The sequence below is a fragment of the Saccopteryx leptura genome, chromosome 9, assembly GCF_036850995.1.
Source record: "Saccopteryx leptura isolate mSacLep1 chromosome 9, mSacLep1_pri_phased_curated, whole genome shotgun sequence".
In the NCBI taxonomy this organism is placed as follows: Eukaryota; Metazoa; Chordata; class Mammalia; order Chiroptera; family Emballonuridae; genus Saccopteryx; species Saccopteryx leptura.
Window position 1 is genome coordinate 75,549,787 of NC_089511.1, and position 25,069 is coordinate 75,574,855.

The following is a 25,069-nucleotide window of genomic DNA, read 5'->3' on the forward strand; positions in this document are numbered from 1 at the left end:
TATTAGAGGTATGTAATGATATCTTTACATACCTTTGGTGTGAAACTTCGATAACTATTTAATATAGTAGAAAATAGGATATAAAATGGGTAACAGTTAAAAAAACCCCGTATGTTATTTTGCCTTTAGTTATTGAAGAGATTATTTATATGAAAAGTAAGTAATATTTAAAAAGCCTTTATTGAACTGGTTCGGGGAGGGTGGGCACTTTGAAAATTAGGTCAGTAGGTAGGAATGAAAATACCAGAGTGAAGCAGCTCATACTTGACTTCTGAACTATAATAATGTAGTCACATAACGCCTGGTTAAGACAATGGATTGCAACTCAAATACCTCCCCCCTTCCCCCCCACACAGACAACTATGTAAACAAACATATACTCCCTGTAGTCATTCTGTGGCTACTTTCATAAACAACATATCATTTTAGTTATGACACTCTGCTTTATACATTGCTGGTTTTTGTTGAACTAAATAAACATTTTACCTCTAAAAACTACACGAAGATTAAGCCTAAGCAAACATGTCCTTTGAACCATGATGAAGGTTAAAATTACTTAAAATGAACACTTAAAAATAAACAAGTTTCTTACTGATTATTGAATAACTCCACCACAAATAGAATACTCTTATTATCATTTGGTATTCTCTTCCAACTAATTTTTCTGTTAAAAATGGTTCTACATTTTTTAAAGAGATAAGTACTTCAGGAAAGCTGCTATCAGTTTATTTAAATTGACACCTTTCAAAAAAGTTGGCTCTAATGTGATCTCCTGTAGTGAATCTTATTTTGATGATTTTAGAAAGCCTTCTATCTCCTGAAAATAAAAGAAAGAACATTCTCTTTTGTGGAAAAAGGAGAAAAGATAGAATGTATGGTACACCTGACAGTTGATGCATTTCTGTAGCTACATGGACAATTAGTAGTATACTCTTTCTTACAATATTTTTACATTCTTAGGATTCTTGGCTACATGTGACAGGAAACCTAACTAGCCAGCACTGCTTACATTAAAAAAGGAATATAGTAACTCAAGTTCTAAACTGTATACATACACAAGTATGGGTACAGTTGGACCTTAGGAATGTCTAAGTCTAAGGCAGGGGTCAGGAACTTATGGCTCGCGAGCCAGATGTGGCTCTTTTTTTTTTTTTTTTTTGTATTTTTCTGAAGCTGGAAACAGGGATAGACAGTCAGACAGACTCCCGCATGCACCCGACCGGGATCCACCCGGCACGCCCACCAGGGGGCGACGCTCTGCCCACGGGGGGGGGGGGTGATGCTCTGCCCCTCTGGGGTGTCGCTTTGTTGCGACCAGAGCCACTCTAGCGCCTGGGACAGAGGCCAAGGAGCCATCCCCAGCGCCCGGGCCATCTTTGCTCCAATGGAGCCTTGGCTGCGGGAGGGGAAGAGAGAGACAGAGAGGAAGGAGAGGGGGAGGGGTAGAGAAGCAGATGGGTGCTTCTCCTGTGTGCCCTGGCCGTGAATCGAACCCGGACTTCTGCACGCCAGGCCGACGCTCTACCACTGAGCCAACTGGCCAGGGCCTCAGATGTGGCTCTTTTGATGGCTGCATCTGGCTTGCAGACAAATCTTTAATAAAAAAAATAATAACATTAAAAATATAAAACATTCTCATGTATTACAATCCGTTCATTTCCTACCACTTATGTTCACAGTTGTGGGTGGCTGGAGCCAATCACAGCTGTCCTCCAGGATAACACCAAATTTTAATTGGTTAATGCTTAACGTACACGGGTCGTTGTATGGAATTACATGTTAAAATATGTGGCGTTCATGGCTTTCTCAGCCAAAAAGGTTCCCAACCCCTGGTCTAAGGGCTCAAAAGTTGTCAGACTTTTCTTTCTTCAGATTTTTCCTTTGTTTCTTAGAGTTCTCTTCAGTTTGTAAAAACTGCCTTTTTATTCATCTTCCTCTCTTTTTTTCTGCTATCATTTTTTTTTGACAGAGCCAGAGAGAGGGACAGATAGGGACAGACAGACAGGAAAGGAAAGAAATGAGAAGCATCAATTCTTTGTTGCGGCTCCTTAGTTCATTAATTGCTTTCTCGTATGTGCCTTGACTGGGGGTCTACGCAGAGCAAGTGACCCCTTGCTCAAGCCAGCAACCTTCGGTTCAAGCCAGCGACCTTTGGGCTAGAGCCAGCGACCATGGGGTCATGTCTATGATCCCATGTTGAAGCCAGTGACCCTGTGCTCAAGTTGGTGAACCCACATTCAAGCTGAATGAGACTGCGCTCAAGCTAGCGACCTTGGGGTTTTGAACTTGGGTTCTCCGCATCCAGTTTGATGCTGTATCCATTGCGCCACCACCTGGTCAGGCTCTTTCTTTTTTTACTTTGACCTATGTGCCTGTAATGGTCTTGTGCTAGCTTTTCTTCTTGGTCATTTGGAAAACTTCAGTAGTGTTGATTAAGTAGTAATTTTAGATGTTTTCACATTTTTATTTTATTTATATGCAAGATAAATATCCAGAAAAAATAGGCTGGTTTAATATTTTTATAAATTTTTCTATGTAGTTCACTTTTATTCCTCAAAAGAATAATCTCAAATGGAATGATTCTCATTTGGTTAGTGGCTGAATAAACCTTTCATTTTATACAAGGGACCAATTCATAAATTTTAGTATTTGTGACCAGTATTCATATTCTAGGGAATGAAAACATATATATGAAAGAGATAAGTGTTTTACTTAAAGAATAAGAAAAACCTAATTTTTTATGATTTACTAAGTTTTTTTCCATTTTTGCTGAATGCTTTTAAAATAATTTTTACATTGTTTCAGGTTTTTCTTTCTTGCTGACCACTGAATGTGTTAAAAGTGAGTTGTTAAGGTGACCCTTTAAGATTGCTCTTACAGACTAAAGAGAGACACTGATTTTTCTAATGTTGTAAAGAGGTTATATTTAGCTGTTGGTATTTCAAGTTGGAACACTTCATTCTACTGTGCCTTTAGTTAATGAGTCATCTGGAGAAAATGGGCTGCCTCTTGCATTTAGGAAGAGTCTGTAGCAAATAATAAGTTCAACACTGTGAGAGATTTTATGCCAAATAACAAACTTAAAATTGAAAATGGTTTGCAGTACCTATTATTGCCCATATGTAAAATATATCCTAAAGGGTGTAGAAGCATTGTGCTCATTATTATCTTCAGCTTATAAAAAATAATACTAATATCATATAACAAAAAGAAAACATTTTCTGTTAAACCATTGTATAGATTATTATGAGTTATAGAGAAGTGGAAAGCCAGGATAAGCTCTATGAAATTCTTTTTTATATAGATACTGAATAGTGGTCAAATCTTAATGATAATTGTCAGTAACTGGGAAGAGTATTTATTAGTATTAAGTTAGAGATTTTTAAAAATATCAATATTTTATTTGCCTAATTTTTCCTATAATATTTGTGGCAAAATATATCTAACATAAAATTTACCATTTTAACCATTTTTTTTTTAATCTGAAGAGCTAGCTCTGTGCAGTGGCAGTGTTGTAGCCAATGAGGTTTATTCGAGGTGCAATTGTTGCTAATTGAAAACTTTTCCCTAAAATTTGAAGAGATAATTATTTCATGAATTGAGCAGAATCTCATCTAGGAACTAGAAGGGTGCTCCCTCATCTTAACCATTTTAAAGTGTGTAGTTCAGTGGTATTAAATACATTCATAATGCTGCACCATCCACCATCCATCTCATAACACTTTTAATCTTGTAAAACTGAATTTCTATACTCTTTAAACAAGAACTTCTCTTTCCTCCTTTCCTTCAAATGCTGGGAACCACCATTCTACTTGTTTTGTAATCATGATTTTGACTACTCTAAGTACCTCATAGAAGTGGAATTATACAGTATTTGTTTTATTTTTGTGACTGGCTTATTACACTTAGCATAGTATCAAGGTTCATGTAGCAAATGTTAGAATTACCTTTTTTAAAGGCTGTATAATATTCCATTTTATGTATATACCACATTTTGCATATCCATTCATTCATGAACACTTGAGTTTCTTTCACATTTTATCAATTGTCAATAATATTGCCATGAACATGGATGAACAAATATCTCTTTGAGACTCTGCTTTCAGTTCTTTAGAGTATATACCTGAAACTGGAATTGCTGGATCATGTGGTAATTCTATTTTAATTTTTTGAGTAACCACTAAACTGTTTTCCATAGTGGCTCTACCATTTTACATTGCAACCAACAGTACATTGCAACCAACACTAGGGTTCTCATTTTTCCATAGCCTTGCCAACACTTGTTATTTATTTAATTTTGATCATGTTATTTCCCCTGCCGGGTAAGTATTTTCTCGGTTTTTTTTTATCCTAATGAGTGTGGGTTGTATATCATTATAATTTTTTTTTTTTGCATTTCCCTAATAATTAGTGATGTTAAACATCTTTTGTGCTTTTTGGCTATTTGTGTATGTGCTTTGGAAAAGTGCTTTGGAAAAATGTTTATTCAAGTCTTTTGCCATTTTGAATCAGGCTGTGTGGTTTTATTGTTGTGTTTTAGGAGTTCTCTATATATTCCGGATATTAATGCCAATGAAACATACAAGTTTCATTCATTCATTCATTCATTCATTCATTATTTTTCTGAAGTGAGAAGCAGGGAGGCAGACAGACAGACTCCCGCATGTGTCTGACTGGGGCATTGCTCTGTTGCAACCGGAGCCATTCTAGCACCTGAGGTGGAGGCCATGGAGTCATCAGTGCCTGGGTCAACTTTTGCTCCAATGGAGCCTTGGCTGCGGGGGAGAAGAGAGAGATAGAGAGAAAGGAGAGGGGGAAGGTTGGAGAAGCAGATGGGTGCTTCTCCTGTGTGCCCTGACCAGGAATCGAACCCGGGACTTCCACCTGCCCAGTCGACACTCTACCACTGAGTCAACTGGCCAGGGCACATATGAGTTTTAAATACGCATTTTCTCCTATTCTGTGGGTTGCCTTTTCACTCTGCTGATAATTGTCTTTTGATGAACAAAGGCTTTTTAAGTTTCATGAAGTCCAGTTTTTCTGTTTTGTTGATGTTGTCTGTACTTTTGGCATCATATCCAAGAAATCATTGCCAAATCCAATGGTGTGAAGCTTTTGCCTTATGGTTTATTTTTTTATATAAATTTTTTTTTGGTGTATTTTTTTGATGTTAGAAGCAAGGAGGCAGACAGACTCCCGCATGTGCCCGACTGAGATCCACCCGGCATGCCTACCAGGAGGTGTTGCTTTGCCCATCTAGGGCATTGCTCTGCTGAGGCAGAGGCCATGGAGCCATCCTCAGCACCTGGGCCAACTTTGCTCCAGTGGAGCCTTGGCTATGGTAGGGGAAGAGAGAAATAGAGAGAAAGGAGAGGGGGAAGGGGTGGAGAAGCAGATGGTTGCTTCTCCTGTGTGCCTTGGCCGGGAATTGAACCCAGGACTTCCACACGCCAGGCGGACGCTCTACCACTGACCCAACCGGCCAGGGCTGCATTATGGTTTCTTTTAAGGGTTTTATAATTTTAGCTTTTAAATTTAGGTCTTAGTTCATTTTGAACATACTTTTTTTTTTCTTTTTTTTTTTTTTTTTGAACATACTTTTTATATGTTGAGTTGGAAAGGGTTTAACTTCATGCTTTTGTGTGCAGATACCCAGTTTTCTCAGCACCATTTATTGAAAAAACTGCCCTTTTGCTATTGAATGGTTTTGGCACTGTTTTTAAAAGTCTTTTGATTATGCATATGAAGTTTTATTTCTGGTTTCTTCATGCTATTCCATTGGTCTCTACGTCTGTGTTTATGTCAGTACATACTGTCTTGACTGTTGTAGCTTTGTAGTGTATTTTGTAATTAGGAAGTGTAAATCCTCAGCTTTGTTTGTTTATTTTCTAAGGTTGTTTTGGCTATTTGGGGTCCATTGATATTCCAAGTGAATCTTGAGATGGAGTTTTCTACTTCTGCAAAAAAAAATGTCTGGGATTTTGATAATGTTCTAAATTTTATGGCTTTCTTTGTTAATGCATATATAATATGAGAGTTTTTATGCATAATGAAGTGTCGTCTGTTTAGATAAGTACAGTTTTCAAATGTGGACTGTGAGAAGCTACAGATTAGAAGAACCTCTCTTCCATTCTTCTCAGCTCTAGCAAAAGTCCATGGGTTAATCTGTATGACTTTGAGGGGAGAAAATCTTTACTCACTGCTTAGTTTGTACTGAACTTAAACATTCATTCATGTGTTATATGATATCATCATCATTATTATTATAAATAATAACATTTATTGAATCATTGGCATGTAACTTTTCTCTTCAACTTCTAAGAACTCGCACAGAGTAATAGCCTCATCAATGAAATTGGGAGTCATGTATTATTCTCTTTCATTTCCACTTGTACCCCTAACCAGTAAGGTATAAAAATGGCAGTGGGAATTATTCGTATTAGAAAAACAAATTATGACTTGCCAGCATCTTTCTTTAATACCCTGAAAATCTTACCCTTCTAACTTGAACTGACATTTATAAATGACCAAATAAAACAATATAAAACATACAGTTAACATGAACACCCTATTTAAGGAGATGGTAGTGGATGACCATATGAGTTTACTGTGATGGTTTCTACTAAAAAACTTGTCCAAACTAATCACTATGTACCTGTACTTTGAAATTCCTGAGATATTTCTCTAAAGTGTCTGCCAACAGGTCCCACCCAGTTGGCTCAGTAGTAGAGCGTTGGCCCAGCGTATGGATGTTCCGGGTTTGATTCCAGATCAGGGCACACAGGAGATGTGACCATCTGCTTCTCCAACCCTCTCCCACCCCTTCTCTCTCTCTTTCTCTCTCTCTCTCTCTTTCTCTCTCTTTCTTTCTCTGTCTGTCTCTTCCTCTCCTGCAGCCATGGCTTAATTGGTTTGAGTGCATTGGCCCTGGGTGCTGAAGATGGCTCCATGGAGTCTCCGTCTCTGGTGCTAATAATAGCTTGGTTACGAGCATGGCCCCAGATGGGCAGAGCATCTGCCCCAGATGGGGGTTGTGAGTGGATCCCAGTGGAGGCGCATGCGGAGATTGTCTCTCCTCCTCTCACTTGGAAAAGAAGAAAAAATATATAAAATAGATATGTAAAGTGTTTGCCAACAGTTTGGTTATTTATTGAACAGGATACCCTGAAAGACTAGGCTTCTATTTCATATTTACGTTCTTTAAATATTCTAACTCATCAGATCTATTAAGAATTCTACAATGTGGGTGTTGTTAATTTCTCCCTTTTACAAACAAAGAAAGTATAGCACAAAGAAATAAAATAACTTACCCCAAGTAATACAGATAGTTCAGTGGTGGGGGCCAGTATGCCAGTGAAAGAAGGTTGACTCCAAACTGTGTGCTTGTAACCATTTGGCTTCATTGCTTCCTGCCTAATATAGTATTTAACTCTTGTGGAAGGATGTGGGGAACTAGTTTATCACTGTAGTAGGGAGTGTGGGAGAAGGAGAGGGAGGAAGGGTTGGAGAAAGAGCATAGAAGATGCATTGGGATATTCCCTGTTTCACTCACACTGTAGTACATTCCCAAGGAATGACTGCAGTGTCCAATAGAGAAGGCAGGCTTTGCATTAGGGGTGAAGGGACCTATAGATGAGGGCCAGCAGCATCCTGCCCTTGTATCAATGCATAATAGCAGGAAGACACCTGATGTCAGTCTAAGAGGGATGGCAATAGTCCAAGAAATTTCTCAGTCAGTTTTGTGTTGTCTTTATGTACTCATTTTCAAAAAGGAAGACATTCTTTGAGAGTGGGTAGTTGGCAAAGGATGTACCAATTCTAATTTTGGCTACTTTGGTATTACAGATGTCACAGTGATTGCAAACTTTAATTTTTTCATCTGTATAATATTTTGTTCCTCATGACTTTTCTTTTTTTAAAATATTTTATTTTTAACTTTATTCAGTTTTTTTTTAGAGAGATAGAGAGCGAGAGTGAGAGAGAGAGAGAGAGAGAAGGGAGAAGAGCAGAAAGCATCAACTCCCATATGTGCCTTGGCCAGGTAAGCCCAGGGTTTTGAACTGGCGACCTCAGCGTTCCCAGGTCGACACTTTATCCACTGCGCCACCACAGGTCAGGCATCCTCATGACTTTTCTTGCAGAAATGAAAGGAGGTAGCATGGAATAAAGAAAAGTATATCGTATTGAAAAATAGGAAATTATAAGGTCTTAGAGATCAAATTTTTGATGCAAAGATGTCTGTTTTGAAATAAATTTGTCAAGTCTTTCTTGAGCACAGAAGACTGTATCACTAGCACCATGAGCTGGAATATTTTTCTTTTTCTCAACTGTCTCTCTCTCTCTCTCTCTCTTCCCCCTACCTACTATTGTGAGCTTAGTATTACCTGCCATACCAAGACAGCAGCCCTTCATTGTTTTATTCACTTACAAAGATCATATAGAATACATGGAGGGGAATTTGAGCCTTTTGGTGTTGTCTTAGTAAAGCCTGTATTTTGCTTCTCCCTGCGTATTGCAATCTGTATAAAGGCCAATTTCTGCCATGGGAAGATAGCACCTGTTTTGAAGTATTTATTTATTTTCAGTAGAGTGTGTCCTGTGGCATAACTCTCTGTGCCCTTAATCATAACACTTTTGGAATATTGGAGGATCAGTTATTTTTGAGTAAGATTAATTGATTTGTTCTTTTAGCATTTATTTAATAAATGTGCTTGTGTTTTTGATATCCTAAACTCAACATTTTCAAAGCCTAACTCCTACTTTTTCCTCCAAGACTTGTTCCATGTACAGCCTACTCTTTCATTTCATGGCAGCTTTACTCTTCTGGGTGGTTCAGGCTAAAAACCTTAGAGTTGTTGTTATTATTATTATTATTATTAATTATTATTTGTTTCCCCCCATTGATTTAAGAGAGAGAGAGGGAGAGGAGGTGGAGGGAAGAAGGAGCATCATTTGTTGTTTCATTTAATTGTGCACTTATTGGTTGCTTGTCATGCTGGGACGATGTTCTATCCACTGAGCCACCTGGCCAGAGCCGTGGACTTATTTCTGATTCTCTTTTTTCTCATAGCACATACCAGTCTTTCAGACATCCTACTGAACCACCTTTGAAACATATTCTGAATCTAATAACTTTTTTTTACAAGAGAGAGAAAGACAGGGAGATAGGAAGGGAGAGATGAGAAGCATCAACTCATAGTTGCATCACTTTTAGTTTTTCATTGATTGCTTCTCATATGTGCCTTAACTGGGGGGCTCCAACCGAGCCAGTTACCCCTTGCTCAAGCCAGCGACCATGTCTGTCACGCTCCAAGCTGGTGAGCCTGTTCCCAAGCTGGCGACCTTGGCGTTTCGAACCTGGGACCTCAGCGTCCCAGGTTGATGTTCTATCCATTGTGCTACCACTGGTCATGCTAATAACTTCTTACTATACTGCTACACTCATCTGCCCCCCACCCACTATGTGCCACCATCATCATTCTTTGCCTGCCTTATTATGAAAGCCTCTTAACTGTTTCTCTCCTTCTACCTTTATCCCCTATATCATATTCTTAGCACAGCAGGCAGATTGACTTTTTAAAAACAAGTCAGAATATGACACCCTGATAAAAAATAAGTAAGTTATAGAAATGGTAAAGAAAGAAAATATTTGCAGATGAAATAATTGTATTTTTGTAAAACTCAAAAAGAGTGTCAAGTGAAAAGTAATTAGAAATGAGCATTTACTTGGTGGATGATTATAGAATTAATTCAGACAATATATTTTGTGTACTTTTTTTTGTACAAAGAGCCCCAAATGAAAAATTAACAGCAATAAAAACAGAATACATGTATCAAGAGACTAGTACAGTTAGGGCTTTTTCCAAAATGAAAGTATAGTTTAGAAGTAGGGAAGCTAATTACATGATTTAGCATGCTCTCCTCAACTGCTTCCAAGAGGGTTTCTTTTGTTTGCTTACCAACTCCAGACTAGCTAAACCAATGAATTTTGCTATCTGGTGAGTGAACCACAACTTTTCCAATGAGGTCTGAATCTTTACAAGTTTTTCCTTCCTGGCATACTCTTCAGTCAGCCCTAGAGTACCATATGGAGCTTACTTATATCTTATATATACTCTTTTATCATAGTCAGTAATTTTTATATGTTAAACTTTTCCTATTTAACTTCTTGCATGGTTTTAATTTTTTGATTGGACCTAGAACCAATGTCCCATATTAATAAACTTTTGGAGAAATTTTATATCATTTTTATAGATGCTAAAAAATGCATTTGCAAAATTCAACATTCTTCTTTTAACTTTTTATGAATTGAAGTATAACACACATAGAAAAGTATACAAAACATAAGTGCACAGCTGAATGAATTACCTCAAATAAACATACTTGTTTAACAACCATCAGTTCTAGAAATAGAACTTGGCCAACAGCCCAGAAGTACCCTTGCGCCCTCTTCTTATGGAAAGGTATCTGCTATCTTGACTTAACACCAGAGATTAGTTTTGCTCTTCTTGAACTTTAAATAAATAGAATCATGAGTGTGTATTTTTGTATCTGGCTTCTCTGGCTCATCTTTGTTTGTGTGACTTATCCATGTCACTGCATAGTAGTGCTTTGTTCATTTTCTTTTCTGGGTCCCATTGCACTGTATAAATCCATCTCAGTTTACTTTTATATTCCACTGTTGATGAATATTTGGGTTGTTTCTAGTTTGGCTTTATTTACAAATAATGATAGTAATGAACATTCTTGTATGTGTCTTTTGGTGTTCATGTGCACTCAGATCTTCTGTTGGAGTTATATGTAGGAATGGAAACACTGGGTTATTGGGTATGCTTGTCTTAAATTTTACTAGATGCTGCCAAAAAGATTTCCAAAGTTTTGTAGTCCCATTAGCAGAGCTGAGAGTTTCAGTTGGTATTTTACAGTTTTTGAAATTTTTGTTTTAGCCTTACTGGTGGTGAATAGTGGAGTGTCATTATAGTTTTAATTGTATTTTCTTATGCCCATAAATAAAGTTAAACATTTTCTTAATCTTAATCATTTATTGAACATTTGGATTTTTTTTTAAATTTCATGTTTTAAGTTATTATTTTCATTTTTCTATTGGGTGTTTAATAATTTTTTGATGAAATTCATAGGAATTCTGTATCTATTCACACTATGACCCATTTTGATTGGTAGAATTCACTGATTATGCTCTCTAGACCTATAGGTTTCTTTGTGAAAATATTTTATTAAAAATAGTTCAAGGACTTTTAGGCACCACTTATTTTATCGGTTTTGGTAACATTTATTACTTATAAAAACTTTTACATTTTGTCTAAATGCTAAAATGTATTGCATACACTTGCTTATAAAATTTTTCTGTGATCTTTTAGTGTGTATTGATCTATGGAGACGTACTCTTTTGCACTTCTGCTAATGTTTATTTGTTCTTTCTTTGTAAGGGTTCATCAGTTTTATTAGCATTTTTTCTTTCTTTCCTTTTTTTTTTTTTAAAGAGAGAGAGAGGCAGGGGAAAGAGAGATAGAGGGACAGCAACATATGTTCCCTGACCAGGGATTGAACTGGGATGGCAACCTCTGCACTTTGGGACAATGCTTTATCCAAAATTAGTCTTTTCAATGCTGAGGTCACCGGTTCAAAACCCTGGGCTTGCCTGGTCAAGGCACATATGGGAGTTGATGCTTCCAGCTCCTCCCTCCTTCTCTCTCTCAGTCTCTCTCTCCCTCTCTCTCTCATCTCTAAAAATGAATAAATAATAAAAAAAAAACAAAAAAAACAACCAAAATTAGTCTTTTCAAAGAACCAACTTTGGTTTTGTTGTTGTTCCACTGTAGAACATGCTTATTTTCTGTTTTTACACATTCATCTCTTCTCTTTGTTATTTTCTTCTTTCTACTTTCTTTTGATTTAATTTGCTGTTTTCTCTCTCTTTTTACATTCTTGCAGTGGATGCTTAACCACATAAAAATAAATTTTTATACATGACAAAAAAGTTTGCAAAAAGTCAGAAGACAGTTTACAAATTGATAAGAGTAACTGCCATTTACATCAGAGTGCAAGTCCTCTTATATGTAAAGAGCTTCTAGAAATTAATAAGAAAAGAGCAACAATTACATATGAGTATTGAACAATGTCTGTGAACAGATGGAAAGAAAAGCTAGTATTAATGTCACTTAAACATTTGAAAGGATGTTCATTCTTTTTCATAAGAGGAATTCAAAATATATATGTTACAGTAATTCCTATATAATAATTATATTGAAAAGGTAATGAAGAATAGAGAGAATAGGCACTTTCATAATATGGTGTGGTAAAAACTGCCACAGCCTCTTTGAAGGAACAATTTATATTATTTACCAAATTCTTAAATGCCCTTTGATTTATGAACTGTATGTACAATATGAGTAAAGATGTTTGTTTTCATATTACTTTTAAAAGCAAAAAAAATTAGGCAAAACCTAAATGTTTATCCTAGAGATTAGGTTGTAGCTATACAATGGAAAACTATGAAGCCACTAAAAAGAGGTAGGCTATAGGTGTTGGTTGTCATGAATAAGCTTTAGGAAAGATTGGTTGCTGAAATATATATTTTATTAAAAAGAGTTTGTGGGTGAAATGTTTGTGTTTTGTATATGCACAATTAATTCCTGAAGTGCCTGCGTATCTTGAACAGGTAAATAAATGCTTAGTATTTGTTTCATCATGTTATGGTCTTGTATTTAACATAGGCTATTCAGTATTTCTTTTGGTTATATTGTATTTTCTGAGTTATATTGTAAACTCATAGAAAATAGAAGATAGTGGACCATGTTACATGCACATTATGTGCTTTACATTGCCTGGCATAGTATACACACTGAATGTTGTACACTCAATATTTTGTGGACGCAAAATAGAATTAGTTGACACGCATTTGTTTTTACAGGGTCAGAACCTGTTGACTACTATATTATCTTTGATCATCTTTTTCATAGCCCCCTGTAGTAGATAGGTACAATCATTATTTTATTTAAATGTTAACAGAAGAGTGAAATGAGTCCAAGTGAATAAGTAACTTCTTTAAAGCAGTGGTTGGCAAACTTGAATCTATGGGCCAAATCTTCCCCACCACTTGTTTTTGTATAGTGTATAAGCTAAAAATGATTTATATATTTTTTAATGATTGAGGAAAAAAGAATATTATTCCATGACATGAAAGTTACAATTAATTCTGATTTCAGTTTGTAATTAAAGTTTATTAGAAGACACTCATGCCTATTCATTTATGTATTATCTATGGCTGCTTTCCCACCACTATGGCAGTGTTGCTTGGCACACTATGCGTTTCAGTGATGCAGTTGTAATTCAGTAGCATTTCAAGTGTCACATGTTTTGCTGTGCCATAACATTTTATTTTTTATTACTAGTCCATATTGATTATGACAAAACAAGAAAAAGAGAGGAAAGGGGACTTTGAGTCTCATAGTTTTAAAGGAGAGTGGACTGTGGATTATTTTATTAAGTTAGATGGTGAAACATTTGGCTTATTATGCACTGTTAAAAGAATACAATATCTATTGCCATTACCAAGCTAAGCACTCATCATCCAAGCTCACAGGAAAGCAACTCTCATAAATAGAAAATTTAAAATATAATATCTCATCACAGCCGAATTTTTTCACAAACAAAAAATGTGAAAATGAGGCTGTACTCAAAGTGAGTTTTGGGGTGGCTCATTTGTTAGACAAAGAGAGCTATTTACCAATGTTGAGGTAATTATACTGTGTTATATTGTACTAGCTGAAGAAATGTATTAAGAGAAAATAAATTTGTTTAGGACTATTAGCCTTTAAGAATTGAGAACATTGGTAGCAACAGCCATAGTCAATTAAAGAAGATAATGATTTTGAGTGGTTTTCCTTGACTCTTGATGAGTCAACAAATGTTTATTGACACTGCTCAGTTTTTATTTATTCAAAGAGGTAAGCCAGCTAACAAGTGATTGAAAAATTAGTCCCAGTGAAAAGTCTGTAGCAAAACTGAAGGCAACATTATTTTCAAAGAAGTTTAGATAACACTGTTTTAATATATGTAGTCTGATGTGGAATCTGTTAAGATATGTTTCAACTGATGGTGGTAAAAATACATGTGGAATAGAGTTAATTGGACACATTTACAGAGTTTGTGAAAATGTAAGTTTTTTTAAGCCTATGGTTATTGTTTTATTACAAATAAAATCATAGAAAATATTTGAATCTGTCATTTATTGTCCAACTGGTAATATAAATAGTGAACTTAATTTGATTTCATGAAGAGATAGTTCCACGAGTTATTGCCAGAAATTTTAGCTATTTGGCTTGTTCTACCACTTATAAGTTTGAATAGTGCAATTTTTTTGAACTTACAGTCAATGTTCAAATTTTTCTAGACGAGAAGACGCTCCTATAACTACTTTTATAGAACACTGAATGGCTTTGAAAATTACCTTTTGTCAGTCTTTATATTGTTTTTTAATATAATTGATTCTGTTTCATAATTGGGAGGAAAAACAGCACTTTATCTGAAACTTACACTACACTTGTCATTTGACAGCAACTAAATGTAGTTTGAATCACAAGTAATATCGAACTACTTTATATATGTCTTATTCTGTCAGAAGTTAAAGCAGGGAGTGATATTTCCATTCCCACATACATTTGTAGCAGATATATTTTCCAGGGTTAGAAACTATAGTTCCAGCAGTACTTTTCAGACCTTGATGGAAGTATAAAGGAAACTTAATTTCAAAATCTCCTAACCAGTATAATTGAGTAGCCTCCAGAAGAATCTCCTAACCTTGTATTAGAAGTGATTAATCTACTAAAAGGCAAATATCAAGAGACCACTGTAGTATTATCCTATAAATGCCTTCTTACTGATGAATATGCTCAATAAAAATTATATGCTTGTGGATTGATACCAGTATTTGGCAGTATCTATCTGTGTAAAAAGACATTTTTAAAGTTGAAACATGGAAAATCTCATTATAGATCAATGTTAACAGATGAACATTTATAATCATTTTTGATGATAGACAACAGTAACTTTGAACACCAATTAAATGAAATAGTATTATCCCCCAAAGAATTACATTCTTATTGATAGACCTGAATTACACACAAACAATAATTACTCAGTTATATTTTAATTTCATCAGCAATTTTTCTGAACCTTGTTTTCTCTCTTATTTTACCAGTACCCAAATACTGTAATATCCTTGAGGTAATTTTTTTCTCTAAAACTCTAAAATGTTTATTACCCGGCCTTTTATAGAGAAGGGTTTCTGAATCCCCCTCCTCCTGAAAAAATAATAGTATGTCTAATTAAAAACCAGTTATATATTGGTTTGATTGTCTTTTATTCTCATTTTAGTATTCTTGCATTTGTAAATAAAAATTTTTAAATTTGGAAAAGTTAATTGTCTACATAATATAATTTAAATCTTTGAAGTACTGGGGAAAAGATTGCTTTGTAAATTATATGTCAGTATAGTATCTCCTGTACGATATCCTACAAGTACACCTCTTCTCCTGTAGTAGCTGAATAACTTTGGAATTCAAGACTTTGCCTGTTTGGCTTTGTTTTTAACATTTTTTTCTTTTGCTTCCAAATTGACTGATGATGGTTTGTTTGCTCAAAGTGTTTTACTTTTGAAATTTGATATGTACTGAAAATAATTTATATTCCACATTGTACTGAGCCTATTGTTGGTGGCTTTTTTGGATACTTTCTTCTGATTAATAAACATCATGGACAGTTTTTTAAAAAAAATTCTGTGGGAAATAGGAGTTTTAGGATCTCAATCTCAACTGTCATGTCTTGATACATTCTATAGTGCATATTTTGAAACAAACTTTTGTATTAACTTGATGCAAATGAAAGATATTTCTTCTGTTTTTTAAATATAAATTAAGGCATTTATTCCTTACAATAGCTTTCTAAGAGTTTATTATCTCATGAGAATTTACAGCTGGAAAACATCTTTCATAAAAGAATATTTGTAATTTGAACCCATCATTCAGTGTTCTTCACTTAGCAAGACAGGATTATTGACAGTTGTCATCTAGTTGCTAATATCTCTGAAATCATTGTAGTCTCATGATTATTTTAGAATTAATTCTTATATATGTTATAACTGAGTTCTATGTTTATTTTTAAAGTTTCCTTTTGTAGAGCATTTTTGTCTGTTGGCACTTTTCTCCTGAATTATAGTTTCTTTTTTTTTTAAGTCTGTTTATATTCAATGGGATTAAAAACACACTTCTACTTTTAGAGCAGATTTATCATCTACCCTTCAGGCTGTTCTTTACGTGGAGCTCTTAAGAATGAATACTTTAAGATAGTCCCCAGATGTTTTAAGCTTCAGCAAACTTGTGGTTTGCTTTATTGTAATCTCTATTTTTAGTATTTAGAAGATAAAAGAAAACATCTCTTCAGTATCTAAACACTTTTCATATTGATTTTAATATCTTCTGCTGCAAAGACTACATAAGATAAAACTTCTATAATGATACAATTTTAAAATTCTTGCTTTTTAAAGGTGTTTTTGTAGATGTAGCATTTGGTTAATTGTTCAATGGGTTATACAATAAGTTTCATTCGTAACTCAGTAAAGTAGGGATTGAGAGTATTTTGCATCAAATGTTTTCCAAAATGTTGAGAAATAGGAACAAAAAATTTAAATATATATTTTTTTATTTTTATTTTTTTTACAGAGACAGAGAGAGTCAGAGAGAAGGATAGACAGGGACAGACAGACAGGAACGGAGAGATGAGAAGCATCAATCATTAGTTTTTTGTTGCGCATTGTGACACCTTAGTTGTTCATTGATTGCTTTCTCATACGTGCCTTGACCGCGGGCCTTCAGCAGACCGAGTAACCCCTTGCTGGAGCCAGTGACCTTGGGTCCAAGCTGGTGAGCTTTTGCTTAAACCAGATGAGCCCACGCTCAAGCTGGCGACCTTGGGGTCTCGAACCTGAGTCCTTGGCATCCCAGTTCGATGCTCTATCCCCTGCGCCCCTGCCTGGTCAGACAGAACATAAAATTTTAGAGGTCAACCATTTAGTTTTCTTTAAGGGGATAATTGAATTGAATATCCTTTGCAAAATCAGCAACTAAGTTATTCCTCCACAATTATTAAAATAGTTGCTAACATTTGAGAGCTTACTGTCTTCAAAACATTGGCATAATCCTTACAACACAGTAGTAATGTTTTTTATTAATTTAAAGATAAAGAGTGAAATAGTGCACTATACACATGAATACACACATACATGCACACACTTCTTCCTCATCTTGAGCCTGCTGTAAGCAGTACCTCATCTGATATCAGTTGTTCAGAAACAATATGATTTTCTTTCCTCACGAAGTAACATCATATTTAACTATAACCTAAAATTTGTATTTTATGGTTAAGTTTCTGTCTAGCAACTATGTTCTGTATTCTTGTTTTTTGTTTGTTTGTTTGATTTTTTAGTTCCTTTGCCTTAATTTTGTACCTAGTGTCCAGTAGGTATCTGGGACATAGGCAATATCCAAATCATGTCAGATTCTTTTTAAAAACATTAGAGAAAAACTAAAGATATCTTAGGAAAGAAAAACTGAGGAAATCTAATCTCAAAGAATTTAAGTTACTTGCCCCATGTCAGACCAGACAATTAGAAGAACATTAGATTAAAACCAGGTCTGTCTGACACAATTACACAAAATGTAATATGAAATAACATTTTGATTATTAATATCAAGTTTGTCTTATATATTCTTAGAAAGGAATTTGGTGATGTTGGTATTCCTCTTTTCTGAAATCTCACTTTCTCCTGGTTCTTTATTTGGGGTAGGTGAGTGTTCATTTCCCTTCCTTCTGTCGGTACTTTTTCCTCTTACATATTGATATTTCACCCATTTTCACTCTGGGTTCTTTTCCTGTGTCTGGGCATGGATTTCTTTGGGTTTATCATATATGAGGTTTCTGAATTTCTAAGTCTGTTAGGAGTGTATCTTTAATAAAATTTGGGAGGTTTTAAGACATTTCTTTAAAAATTTTTTCTGTACTTCATTTTTTTCTCCTAGTACTCTGATGACATAAATGTTAGATCTTTTTGTATTATTTCATAGATTTCTGAGTCTTTGTTTATCTTTTGAAAATCGTTTTGCTTCTATCGTTTACATTGCAACTAATTTTTATTGCTCTGTCTTCAAGTATACTGAGTCTTGCTTCTGTCTTCTCCATTTTCCTATTGATTCTGTCTAGTGAGTTTTAAAATTTCATTTATTCAATTTTTATTTGGTCTTTTCTCTATCTTCTATTTCTTTGCTGAAGCTTTTATTTTTTCCAGCTGTCACAAGAGTCCTAATACTTTGTGGTTCCCCAGAGTTCTTTCTGGTCCACTAGCCAGAGAACTAGCACGTTATTTTCCCACACACTTCCATATCTAGCTAAGTAATAGGAAGTTACAGAGAGAAGTGTCTAAATTTAAAGTTATTCAGTGAATTCTTAAATTTATCAACTTATTCAGTTCTAGATGTTTATTTTTTTATTTTTATTTTTTTTGCATTTTTCTGAAGCTGGAAACAGGGAGAGACAGTCAGACAGACTCCCGCATGCGCCCGACAGGGATCCACCCGGCACGCCCACCAGGGGCAACGCTCTGCCCACCAGGGGGCGATGCTCTGCCCATCCTGGGCGTCGCCATGTTGCGACCAGAGCCACTCTAGCGCCTGAGGCAGAGGCCACAGAGCCATCCCCAGCGCCCGGGCCATCTTTGCTCCAGTGGAGCCTTGGCTGCGGGAGGGGAAGAGAGAGACAGAGAGGAAGGCGCAGCGGAGGGGTGGAGAAGCAAATGGGCGCTTCTCCTGTGTGCCCTGGCCGGGAATCGAACCCGGGTCCTCCACACGCTAGGCCGACGCTCTACCGCTGAGCCAACCGGCCAGGGCTAGATGTTTATTTTTTTGTTATATTTTCAACCCTCTGTTAAAATTCTTAATTCTTTTATCTATTTTATACATCTTTCCCTTTGTTTTCTTGAAAATATTAAATATTAATCACAGGGGTTTTTTTTAATTTTTTTTTTTTTAGAGAGAGAGACAGGAAGGGAGAGAGATGAGAAGCATCAACTCGTAGATGAAGTACTTTTGTTGTTCATTAATTACTTTCCCATATGTGCCCTGACAGGGGGAGGGAGGGAGAGACTCAAGCTGAGCCAGTGACCCCTTGCTCAAACCAGCAACCTCGGGCTCAAGCCAACAACCATGAGGTCATGTCTCTGATCCCACACTCAAGCCAGATGAGCCTGTGCTCCAGCCAATGACCTCGGGGTTTCAGACATGAGTCCTCTGTGTCCCAGGTTGATGCTCTATCCACTGCGCCACCGCCTTGTCAGGCTTGAAGTCCCTTTATTTATTTCAGTGTCTGAATCATTTCTGAAATGGTTTCTCTTGTTTTTCCTTTTTTGTTTGGATTAAATTTTTTTTTTAATTTATTTATTTTAGCAAGAGAAGAAGGGAGGGAAAGAGAGAGAGAGAGAGAGAGAGAGAGAGGACAGGAACATCGAGCTGTTCCTATATGTGTCCTGACCAGGATTGAACTGACAATCTCTGCAACTCAAGACAACACTCTAACCAACACAGTTATCTGGCTGGGGCTTGTTTTTTCGTTTCTTAAGTCTAATTATTTTGCCTCTTTGCATAATTGTCGTTTATTGTTTGCCAGACACTGTTTATTTAAGAACTGTAGATCCTTCTGATTTTATCTTCTGCCAGAGTGTTCACTCTTTTCTTTAGAGGCTGATAATTAAGGATTAAGGTAGGTCAGAAGTGATTTTCAGTTTTGATAGATTAATCTACTCTGTTTTTTAAAATTATTTTTATTTATTTATTCATTTTAGAGGAGAGAGAGAGAGAGAGAGAGAGAGAGAGAGAGAGAGAGAAGGGGGGAGGAGCAGGAAGCTTCAACTCCCATATGTATTATACCTTGACTGGCAAGCCCAAGGTTTTGAACCGACAACCTCAGTATTCCAGGTCAATGCTTTATACTCTGTTTGTCTATTTCAAGAACTTGACCCTATAGGACTTTTAATTGAGAGCATCAGGTCTTTGTTTCATTAGCTCTGTAAAAGTCCATCAGAACAAGGACACCAGACAAAGTCCACAAGAACAAGAACTGCTCTAAGAAGTTTACAGCTCAACTCTTTATCCTTCTGCCATATCCACCTTCAAAATTTGGGAGGGTATCTCAAGTGGGAAACTGACCTTTTGTCAGCTTAGGCCCTCCCATTAGTACTGTGTAATGGCTGAAATCCCCACATTTTTTCCCCTCCCTTGGCCTCCACGCCTGTCCCAGTGTTCTGCTAAGACCAAAATCTGAATTTTCAGCTTCTAGATGTAATCACTATAGATATGTGTCTTCTCTCAGTGCCCAAAAGAAAAATATCCATGCATCTTTAGCTTTTAATATCCACTTCTCCTAAGGCTTCCGTTTCTTCCTATTGTTTTTAGTTCCTTTTCTCATGACCTCTCTATATTTTATAATCACTACCTGATTGGGAGAGCTTTCTGCTTTTTCAGGTGAGTTTCTTACCTCACCATTCTCTTCAGAATTTAGCAAATGTGTAATTGGGCCAACCTTATGTCAAATGTTTGTGGTCACCGATATGTCAAATTTTGCCTCTCTAACCCCAGCTCCTGACTACAAATTTGGACAGGTCAGACAGACAGCTGCCAGTTCGGGCCTGCCCTCTGTGCAGTTCTCACCTGCTTATTCATTTGGTCCTTGTTGCTTCCATACCTTTTTGGTACCTTTAATGATTGTAATTTATATGGCTTTTTTAGTTGTTGTCAGTAGTAATGCTGGCTGTGTCCCTCTAACCCAGGGGTAGTCAACCTTTTTATACCTGCCACCCACTTTTGTATCTCTGTTGGTAAAATTTTCTACCGCCCACTGGTTCCACAGTAATGGTGATTTATAAAGTAGGGAAGTAACTTTACTTTATAAAATTTATAAAGCAGAGTTACAGCATGTTAAAGCATGTAATAATAATTACTTACCAAGTACTTTATGTTGGATTTTCGCTAAGTTTGGCAGAATAAATCTTTATAAACCAACTTACTATAGTTAAATCTATCTTTTTATTTATACTTTAGTTGCTCCACTACTGCCCACCATGAAAGCAGAAACGCCCAATAGTGGGCGGTAGGGACCAGGTTGACTACCACTGCTCTATATGCTATTCAGAATCAGAAATTATGTATGTTATGTTTTAATAAGAGATTTAGAAGTTTGTTCCTGAAAAGTGGTACCTGTACTTTAAAACACTTTGATAGCCTGACCAGGCAGTGGCGCAGTGGATAGAGCATCAGACTGGGATGCAGAGGATCCAGGTTTGAGACCCTGAAGTCGCCAGCTTGAGCACAGGCTCATCTGGTTTGAGCAAAGCTCACCAGCTTGGGCCCAAGGTTGCTGGCTCGAGGAAGGGGTTACTAGGTCTGCTGAAGGCCCGTGGTCAAGGCACATATGAGAAAGCAATCAGTGAACAACTAAGGTGTCGCAACGAAAAACTGATGATTGATGCTTCTCATCTCTCTCCGTTCCTGTCTGTCTGTCCCTATCTATCCCTCTCTCTGACTCTCTCTCTGTCTCTGTAAAAAAGAAAAAACTTTGATAGAAGATAAATGATTAATTATTACTTGAATACTTTTTGTCCATACCTGTTAACAAATGTTTCTAGAATTTTTCAATATTCAGAGAAACTAAGGTCCCATTATAAATCCTGGATTCCATGATAGCAAAAACAACTGAAACAAAACCAATATAGGAGAAAGAAGACATGATTTATGTTTTGGAACTCACTGTGGATATGTGGATGACACTTTGGTTTACCAGACACTACATAGCTCGTTTTGAGAATCCCTGTCCTGCTATATTTCTCTTCTTATACATATGCCTTAAAATTAAGTGTCAATTATTATTAAATAAAAATTGTATTTTGGTTAAATAAAATTTTGTTCTGTGTTTTTATAATGGGTAGAAAAAACCCAACACACATATCATGCATCTGAATTTAAGAGTAATTCATATTATTTTAATTATATATATATTGAGTTTAAAAAACATTTTTAATTGATTTTAATTTATTATTTTTACAGAGATTTAAGTGTCCCAATGAATACAGCCCCCCCCCGTGTTCCCCTCAACATCCACCTTGTCCCCCTCCCCCAACACCCTACACTCTTTTCTCCAGGATTTGCTTTCCTATGCTCTGTCTATAATGATGTGTTATGTATATATTATTTCACCCATCTCTTTCCCTTCTCTGATCGCATCCTCTCATCCCCTTTTCCTCTGTCACCTTTCACTCTGGTCCCTTTGATCCCGCCTGTGCCTTTATTCCGTTCCTCTGATCACATTGTTCATTGGATTCTTCAAATGAGTGAGGTCATACAATATTTTTTTTTCTCTACCTGGCTTATTTCACTTAGCATAATAGTTTCAAGGTCCATCCATGTTGTCACATAAGGTAAGATTTCCTTCTTTCTCACGGCTGCGTAGTATTCCATTGTGTGTATGTACCACTGCTTTTTAATCCACTCATCCATTGACAGACACTTGGGCTGTTTCCAGATCTTGGCTATTGTAAACAATGCTGCCATAAACATGGGGGTGCATTTCTTCTTTTGAATCAGTGATGTGATATTCTTAGGATACATTTCTAGAAGTAGGATGGCTGGGTCAAAAGGCAGTTCCATTTTTAATTTTTTGAGGAATCTCCATACTGTTTTCCATAGTGGTTGCACCATTCTGCATTCCCATCAGCAGTGCAGAAGGGTTTCGTTTTCTCCACATTCTCGCCAGCACTTATTCTGTGTTTTGTTAATAAGTGCCATTCTCACTGGTGTGACGTGGTATCTCATTGTGGTTTTAATTTGCATTTCTCTAATGATTATTGATGTTGAATATTTTTTCATCTGCCTATTCGCTGTCTGTACGTCCTCTTTGGAGAAGTGTCTATTCATTTCTTTTGCTCATTTTTTGATTGGATTGTTTGTCTTTCTGGTGTTGAGTTTTACAAGTTCTTTATAAATTTTGGTTATTAACCCCTTATTAGATATATTGTCGAATATGTTTTCCCATTGTGTGGTTTGTCTTTTTTTTTTTTTCTTTTTTCTTTACAGAGAAAGAGAGAGGGATAGACAGGGACAGACAGACAGAACGGAGAGATGAGAAGCATCAATCATTAGTTTTTCATTGTTCTTTGCGACACCTTAGTTGTTCATTGATTGCTTTCTCATTTATGCCTTGACTGCAGGCCTTCAGCAGACCGAGTAACCCCTTGCTCGAGCCAGCAACCTTGGGTCCAAGCTGGTGAGCTTTGCTCAAACCAAATGAGCCCGTGCTCAAGCTGGCGACCTCGGGGTCTCGAACCTGGGTCCTTTTGCATCCCAGTCTATCGCTCTATCCACTGCACCACCGCCTGGTCAGGCTGGTTTGTCTTTTTATTCTGTTCATATTGTCTTTAGCTGTGCAAAAGCTTTTTAGTTTGATATAGTCCCATTTGTTCATCCTGTTCTTTATTTCACTTTCCCGTGGAGATAAATCAGCAAGTATATTGCTGCGAGAGATGTCAGAGAGCTTACTGCCTATGTTTTCTTCTAAGATGCTTATGGTTTCATGGCTTACATTTAAGTCTTTTATCCATTTTGAGTTTATTGTTGTGAATGGTGTAAGTTGGTGGTCTAGTTTCATTTTTTTGCAGGTAGCTGTCCAGTTATCCCAACACCATTTGTTAAAGATACTGTCTTTACTCCACTGTAAGCTCTTACCTCCTTTGTCAAATATCAGTTGTTCATAAAGGTGTAGGTTTATTTCTGGGTTCTCTGTTCTGTTCCATTGATCTATATTCCTGTACTTATGCCAGTACCAAGCTGGGTTGAATACAATGGCCTTGAAGTATAACTTGATATCAGGAAGTGTGATACCTCCCACTTTATTTTTCTTTTTCAGGATTGCTGAGGCTGTTTGTATTCTTTTTTGGTTCCATATAAATTTTTGGAATATTTATTCTATATCTTTGAAGTATGTCATTGGTATTGTAATTGGTATTGCATTGAACTTATAAATTGCTTTGGGTAATATAGACATTTTAATGATGTTTATTCTTCCTAACCATGAGCATGGTATATGCTTCCATGTGTTTGTATCTTCCTTGATTTCTTTTATCAATGTATTATAATTTTCTGAGTACAAGTCTTTAATCTCCTTGGTTAAATTTACTCCTAGGTACTTTATTATTCTGGTTGCAATAGTGAAGTCGATGGTTTCCTTAATTTCTCTTTCGGACAGTTCATTGTTGGTGTATAAAAATGCCTTTGATTTCTGAGTATTAATTTTATATCCTGCCACCTTGCTGAATTCATTTATCAGGTCCAGTAGTTTTTTGACTGAGACTTTACGGTTTCCTATATACATACAGTATTATATCATTAGCAAATAATGATAATTTTACTTCTTCTTTTCCAGTTTGGATGCCTTTTATTTCTTCTTTTTGTCTGATTGCTGTGGCTAGGACTTCCAGAACTATGTTGAATAAGAGTGGTGAAAGGGGGCACTCCTGCCTTGTTCCTGATCTTAAGGGGATTGCTTTTACTTTTTGCCCATTGTGTATAATGTTGGCCTTGGGTTTGTCATAGATGGCCTTTATCATGATGGGGTATGTCCCCTGGTTTTCCACTTTGCTGAGAGTTTTGATCATGAATGGGTGCTGGATTTTATCAAATACTTTTTCTGCATCTACTGATATTATCATGTTGATTTTTTTCTGTCTTTTTGTTCATATGATGGATCACATTGATTGATTTGCGAAAACTGTACCAGCCTTGCCTCCCGGAATAAATCCCAATTGATCATGTTGTATGATTTTTTTAATGTATTGCTGGATCCGATTTGCTAATACTGTATTTAGTTGAGAATTTTAGCATCTAAATTCATCAAGGATATTGGCCTATAGTTTTCTTTTTTTGTATTTTCTTTGCCTGGTTTTGGAATCAGAATT

General features: G+C 36.2%; 1 protein-coding gene and 1 pseudogene across 2 annotated transcripts in view; both read left to right on the top strand.

Annotated features, from left to right (window-relative positions):
* Nucleotides 1-25,069, top strand: part of ADK (adenosine kinase) — a 657,653-nt gene that overhangs the window by 152,530 nt on the left and 480,054 nt on the right. The gene's annotated exons all lie outside the window — the stretch shown is intronic.
* LOC136381583 (U4 spliceosomal RNA) lies at nucleotides 3,493-3,612 on the top strand (annotated as a pseudogene).